At 47.1% G+C, this 6,000-nt stretch overlaps 1 protein-coding gene across 8 annotated transcripts in view; it reads left to right on the top strand.

The window, feature by feature from the left end:
* Positions 1-672: 672 nt before the first annotated feature.
* NDST2 (N-deacetylase and N-sulfotransferase 2) overlaps positions 673-6,000 on the top strand; it is a 242,065-nt gene continuing 236,737 nt past the window's right edge. For all 8 annotated transcript variants that reach the window (XM_042850140.2, XM_065551504.1, XM_042850138.2 and 5 more), the window contains exon 1: positions 673-852. The gene's annotated coding sequence lies outside the window, so the exon portion shown is untranslated. The remainder of the gene's footprint in view (positions 853-6,000) is intronic.

The raw sequence follows: 6,000 nt of genomic DNA, 5'->3' as shown, positions 1-6,000 counted from the left end.
TGCTTATTCCTATCTGGGAAAAGGGAATAAACTCTGCTCCTATACCCACTTTTATAGTGATATGGCCGTGACCATACAATAAGTTGTACTGGTATAACTGTTTCTTTACAATAAAATCACATCCCCAAAAAACAAAACCTGTCTGTGACCAGGCCTAAGGGCTTGTCTTCAGTGGGAACTTGACCAGAACAGCTCGCCTGTGGGCACTCTTATTATAGAAAAAGGGGGCCTTTTTCTGATTTAAGGTAAGCCATTTTGGAAGCGAATTAAACTCAGTTGCAAACAGCATCTATTCTGGAATAATTTCAGGGTGGGGAATTATTAAATGACTATAGCTATTTTGGAGTAACTTGTAGGTGGCAGACGAGCCCTGGGGGGCAGGGCTGGTCTCTTTTATGTTTGTACAGCGCCCCAACTCCCCCTGGAGCAGTTACCCTAATGTAACCTGAGGCAGCCCCTTGCCTGGAAGGGGGGGATGATCCAGCCTGTCCCCCCCTTGCCTGGACATCACTCTGGCCTGGTTCCCCCCTCCCTGGGCATCTCGGGGTGTCGATCCGCCCAGGGGCTGTCGCGATAGGAAGGTACCGGCCTGGCCTGGCCCCCCGCCGCCGCCGCCGGGCCTGGCAGGCTCGGAGGCGGCGGCCCAGCTGGCGGGGGCGGGACCGCGGCGGCCGCCTCCCCTCCGCTCCCTCCCTCCCGCGGAAGATGGCGACGGAGCGGCGCGGTGGCAGCGGCTCCCCCAGCGGCCGGAGCTGGACCCAGCGGCCGGGAGCCCGCGGCCCGGGACCGGCGTGAGGGGGAGGAGGGAGCCAGCGCGGGCACCCGCCGGAGGGGCCCCGGCGCCAGCTGGAGGTGAGGCGGGGCAGGGAGTGAGCAGACCGGGGCTCGCCCACCCGCGCTGGGCTCGGGGTGTCCGGCCGGGCCCGCGGCCAATGGGTTCCCCCGCAGCGGCTTGCGGGGCCGCCCGCGCTTGGCGCCTGGTGTGGCGGCTCGGCCCAGCCGTGCCTGGGATTGCCGCCTGGTGCCCGGGAATCTCGGCATCCCCCGCCCCGGTGGGTGGGACAGAAACCCGGGCCAAGCGCGCCCAGCGTGTCATGGGTGGGCACCTGGGGCTGCCCTTGGGCAATCCCCATTTCACCCCTGCTAGTGCCCTTTGCCGGCAGACGTCCCCCGGTGCCCGCTGCCCCGAGCCCTGCCTGCAGAGGCATTCCCCAGCTGGGCCCACATCTCAGACGCGCTGTCTAGCTACCTTGCTCAGGGCTGTGAAAAAATTTGCACCCTGAGCCCCTCCTTGGGTCGACTCAGGCTAGGCTACATTAGAGAGTTTACAGCGGTGCAGCTGCACCTATGCAACTATGCTGCTCTAAGCTGTCTAGTGTAGCCCCTGTAAGCCCACAGGAGAGAGCTCTTCCATTGTCTTAATAAACCCACCTCTGAGCCCTGGCAACTATGTCAGGAGAAGCTCTTCTGCCAACATGGCGCTGTCCACACCAGTGCTTAGGTCAGTGTAACTGACATCACCCAGGGGCATGGCTCATTCACACCCCTGAGTGACACTGGCAGTGTAGACATAGCCCTAGCCTCTGCTGTGGGTAATACAGCTAGGTCTTCCATCAACCTGGACTTTCAGATGGGAGTATCACATATCAACAACAGCTCTTCCATCGACGTAGCCTGCGGCTAAACTATGGCACTATAGCCGCACAGCTGCAGTGACTGTACTATAGACATACCCTAAGATGCCTAGCACTGTATATCTGTGCACTTTGAGCTACCTGTACAGGGTGACAGGATTGTCCAAGTGGCTGATAATGGGGGAAATATAGTGGGGTGCATTCCTGTGTGCCCAAACTCCATCTACCTCTCCAGGTTGGTTATTGAGTTGTGGCTTCCTTCCCTGGTGAAGCTGGGGCAACTTGGAGGTACTGTGCCTCCTTTGGTTCTTATGAAGCAGCAGAAGAGATTAGGATGCACCTGCTTTGGAGAAACAGACCACGGAGAGGAAATCCAGAAGCAAAGAGCATTCTGGAGCCTGAAGTTCCCCTGGACTCCCTTCAGCCACCGAATAGAATAACCCTGTGTACCCTCTAACTAAGGATTTTAAAGCTCTCAATGCCTTCCTTGATTAAAGTTTGTTTTGTTTTCATTCTACTGATGGGAAGATTCAGGCAGAGAGGGGTTAAGTGACTTCCCCAAGGACAGGCAGTCTGGAGCAGCAGCACATCTGACTTCCAGTCTAGTGCTTTAAACACAAGAATATCTGTCCTACCCACTTCTTCTGAACTCTTTCTGTCCTATCCCATTCTCCATCAGAGCCCTGTTTTTTACTGGAGTTTCACCTGGAGACCAGATTCTTATTCACTTATTTCTCTAAGCTGTTGAGTGCTGCTTACATCATGTTTCACCCCAAAAGTGGCTGCATCTCCATGGCCTTATCTACATTACACACTTTTATTGTGTTTGAACGTGATTCTGAATAATTGAGTTAGATGGCATAATGCTGACCATGAGTAGAGTGGTCAGCATAAACTAGGACAAGTCACGTTCAGCATTGTGTCAAACTATAGTGATTAAACCCCATGTTATGGCAACAAACATACTTTGGTCTGGTCTGTGTTGGCCTCAGTCATGTTCAGCACTGTGTAATCTAACTCAGTTGTTTCACGATCATGATGCAACACAAAATGAGGTAGTCAGTGGTGCGAGAAGTCATTCCAATATTTGTACATCTGGTTGAGTTGGTAAAGCTTGGGATCCTTTGTGACTAAAAGTGCTATGTACGTTAAGGATTATCTCTTCATTGATTCTCTTGTACGTTTGCTACCTTCCTTTTTTCACTTTTCAGCCCTTCACAAATTCCCCAATCTTTTTAATCCACTCTTTGGTCTCCCCCTTCACTTTCTTCTTTTCACATAGCCCTTCACATTCACTCCTCTGCTCCTTCCATCCTTGTTTAATTTCCAATCATGGCTGCCCTCCATCTATCAGTCAGTACTGATAAATCTCCATTTCAGTGGTTTGTTTTGTTTTTGCAGGCTGCAAATACGTCTTTTAAAACAACTTTGTTTCTGTGTGTGGGATTTCAAAATAGCAGTATTAGAAATTTGAAAGAGAAGTAAATATAAACTTCAGTGTAAGTGCCGAAAAGTAGAGAAAAGCAAATCTTTGCAGGTTGTGTTAAATTTTCTTTTCCTGTCATGTAAGTGAAAAGTTAATGTGCTTCAAGGCAGGTGTTAGGGGGTCATGTCTACCTGGCACTTCCCATATTGCTAAGGGAACTATTCCGGAATAACTAGTTCTGATTAACTCCGTTATGGATGCTTTTATTCTGGAATAAGGCACTGGTAATCCATTTGGTTTAAACTAATTCAGATAAGGTACTCTTTTTCTGGAACAAGAGTGTCCACACAAGGAGTTAATCATGAATAACTAATCTGCTTTAAATTCACGGCCTACCTTATTCTGGATTAATTTTCATGCCCTAAACAAGCCCTAAAACTGCTGTTGTGAGGGGGAGGGGAAGAGTCCTGAGGCATTTCTGGCTGCAAAAAGGGGTTCCCAGTATAGAAAAGATTGAGAGTCACTGCTTTAATGTATTGATAGTATTTAGAAGCCTATAGAACAGAAGACTGGGGAGATATGTTCACACCTGCACTATGTGCTAGGATACTTGCATGTTTTTCAGTAATATCTAGCAGGTGCATTGATGCTATCAACAGTATAAACTCTCCTGAAGGCATATTTTACCAATGTCATCTAACCTTCAGACCCTGTGTCTTATCTACATTAGTGTTTACACTAATGTTGCCTGGGCCTACTCTGCACTAGCTGAAAATGGCAAAGAACTATCGAAGTGTCAACAAGGCATGTGTGCATCCTGAACCCGTGCACATCTCCAGAGCCGTGTTTGACAGGTTTTGATGCCTGTCTCCATCTCTCTGTGGTATAGCTGGAAGGTGCAGAAGAGCTGCACAGATAAGATAATCTATTTCATTGTAATTGGCAGAGTTGTTTACACATGATCTCTCACACATTTTCCTTTTTTTAAAGAATGCATCTCCATCCATAATAGCACAGGTCATAATCACTCAGCACTTGTAGCAAATCTCTTTTAATTGGCCTCATTTAACACCCATAAGGGTGTACTTTATTTGCTCTCCTCCGAATCCCCCTCCCCAAGTTGTAAGTAATTTATTGCAGGGTATGTTACAGATAGAAGAACAGCCTCTGGCTGTCAGCAACCTTTCTGGTATGTCAGATTTCCAGCCTGACAGGCGGCTGCAGTAGAGTTTGTGCGTGCGTGAGGCAATGACTCTGCAGCAGCACAAATAATTTGTGGTGCTGCTCAGGCTTGACGCATCTATTCTCACCAGGATTCTTGTGCATCTGGAGACGATTGGGTTAATGGTCCTGTTGTTGATTATCTTTTCCTCCTAGCTTGCCTGTTGGCTTTGTTGAAGTCCAGGGTATTTGAGTTCCATTTCCCCCTTTTTAGCTGTTTTCTAAGCTCTATGCTTGAATGTAAATATCTCTAGGTTACTCTTTTGTGTGAAGTTAGACTCTGAACAGAGCATAGAGCGTAATGTTAGTGCATATTTTTTAAAAGGCCATCTAACCCAGAAGTCTTTTTAAAACTTAAGGTTAATTTATTGTTTCTGAAAATAGGGGAAGCAGTTGCTTTGGTTAGAGTCAGACATAATAATGCAGGTGGGTGCAGTTGCAGGCTTTGCCAAATTTGTACCACTCCACTTCAGCCTTGACCTGTAAGAACATCCCCCACAGGTCTGCCAGTGCACCTCATTCCTGACCCCTAGCTATCCTGTCTTCACAGCAGTATTTTCAGAGCTTGGCTTCTGGGCAGTTTCTGCCTGGGAACTGTGCCATAGTTTCAGTATGGACCAATATCCAGAAAGGAAATGGTGGTGACCAAGCTCATTCCATATGTGAGCTATTGAGGAATGCAACTGACATCTGAAGAGGTGAAAGGTGTATGGATCCCTTACATCTGGAAGCTCCTCCCACACCACTCAGGGTTTGTCTTCACTAAAGTTTTGACCTTGAGTTAATTGATTGCCAGTTAACTTGAGGTAATCCACATGTTTGTAAAGGCTAGTCTGGACCTTTCCGGAAAATTTGTTCCTGGCTGTAAATATTTGTGGTTTACCCGGGGTAAACACCACAAGATCTGTATTTTATTTATTTATTTTCAGTGAAATAGGGCTTGTTTTCTTATTTGTTTTTAAAGCCGTCACAAAAGCTCCCCAAACAAGAAGAGATGCAGTTGCAGTCTATTTCTGTATGAACTCAACCTGCTTTTGTGTAGGCTGAATGGAATGAATAGCCCAAAATAAACAAGACAGAGCAGCTTCACGGAGAACCTGCAACCATACTAATGACCCAGGGAAGATCCTTAGGAATATCTGTCTCTGCAGAGTGTGTAGCTGTATATAACTAAATATGTTGCTCCTGCTGGGATTGTAGCACATTTAGTATTGACAGTGTTTCTAGCTGCTCTCAGGGTGAAATGTTAATTGTCTTAACTTAGCCTAAATGCTTCCAAACTGCTTCCCCATGGGGTGAATTTAATTCTCATTAAATATAAATGCTGGAGTTAAACATTAAAACTAACCTTAATTAGATGCAAACTTTCATATTCCCCTGGAAAATCATAGAAGATAGTGATGACTATCACTTGTTCATCCGGTGGTGCCCAGTGCAGGATTATTTCCTACAGTACATTATTAAATGCTCTAACTCTCATTAATACAGAGTTGCTGGATGGTGCCTCATGCACTTCTAGAAGTTGAGTTCATCAACACTCAAACCTTTGAAAACCAGGAAGTGTAGAGTAAGGTACAAGTCACCTGTAACAAAGTTTTTGGGCATTTAATTTCTTTGTTTCTTAAAAATAATTTCTCAGCATCCCCATGTACCACAGTCCAGCCGTCCACCTCCACTGCCTCTGGCTCCTTGACAGCAGTCATCTTAGCTACAGAATAC

Source organism: Chrysemys picta, chromosome 7 (assembly GCF_011386835.1).
Source record: "Chrysemys picta bellii isolate R12L10 chromosome 7, ASM1138683v2, whole genome shotgun sequence".
NCBI lineage: Eukaryota > Metazoa > Chordata > Testudines > Emydidae > Chrysemys > Chrysemys picta.
Note: the sequence above shows the minus strand (reverse complement) of the source record. Positions and strands in the feature narration are given on the sequence as shown.